Source organism: Larimichthys crocea, chromosome XXIII (assembly GCF_000972845.2).
Source record: "Larimichthys crocea isolate SSNF chromosome XXIII, L_crocea_2.0, whole genome shotgun sequence".
NCBI classification, from domain to species: Eukaryota; Metazoa; Chordata; class Actinopteri; family Sciaenidae; genus Larimichthys; species Larimichthys crocea.
In genome coordinates, this window is record NC_040033.1 from 2542188 (window position 1) to 2543313 (window position 1126).

The 1126-nt window shown below is 34.4% G+C and overlaps 1 protein-coding gene across 1 annotated transcript in view; it reads right to left on the reverse strand.

The window, feature by feature from the left end:
- Positions 1 to 1126, reverse strand: part of LOC113744511 (NACHT, LRR and PYD domains-containing protein 14-like) — an 8825-nt gene that overhangs the window by 5254 nt on the left and 2445 nt on the right. The gene's annotated exons all lie outside the window — the stretch shown is intronic.

Genomic DNA, 1126 nt, shown 5'->3' on the forward strand with positions numbered 1-1126 from the left:
TTTACTTTAACAACTAACAGAAGACTTTTTCTACAGTTTCTTTGAGAAACAGAAGTCTTTGGTGACTGCAGACTAAATTTCACAAAAGAAAGATGAAAATATGAACAAAAGAGACTTCACAACTGTCTTGTCCTTTTCCTATATAAACTGCTGTGCCAGGTTACAGGGCTCTATTTAAAAAATAAAAAAGGCTTGAGTCACTCGTTTCTGTTTTGCTCTGTCAATTATTTGTTTTGTTTTATCAATAAGCAACAAAAAACATTTTCAAACTAAACATGAGGTCAGAGATTGTTAATCCTGTTAAGCTTGCATCAATCTGTCTGTTCAGACAAAAGGAGCTCTTCAGTCACACAGTCACACCTCTTGCTCTTTACACGGCTGATAGAAGTCTGAGTTAATCAGATGAGATAATAAATTCATTAATAAATTCAAGGTGACTATTCTGATACTAGCTGGGATAGGCGCCAGCCTATTTATGTATTCTGATACTTAAACAAACCATAACTTAGATGTCTCATCAGCTAAATAAATTATCTAAATTATAAAATTATTGAGCACAAAAAAATGGCTTCAACAACTTTATGAATGTAAGTTATGTATGAACATATATTAGGTTCTGTTGGAGTCATTTTTGAGTTCAGGAAAATCTGTAAAAGAGTTAGAGTTTAATTATGTTGCTTTCATTTATGAAGGAAATTAATATGAAATCTATTCTGAATAGGGATAAATTAAGAAAGTCGTTAAAACAGGTTCTCTCATTTCTATTATGTGGTGACATATATGACACACCTCATGGACAGGTGGTCTTTAAAGAAGAATTGTTTGTGGCTGTTAGATGGCTGAAGAGTAACAGTTTTCTGACCACACACTTGGTATGTTTTTGAACCCTGTGTTTAATTTATTTTGTTTTGGCAAACTCAACCGAGTTTATGATTCGATAAATTACATCACAGTGTTTGACAACTGTTAAATAAAGATATCAGATCTATAATAGTAACAGAGAACTGACTCCAGAGTCTTCAGTCTGCAGTGTGGACTCTCCAGAAAATCACACAGCAGCTTCACTCCTGAATCCTGCAGCTTGTTCCAACTCAGGTCCAGGTATCTCAGATGGGAGGGGTTGGAC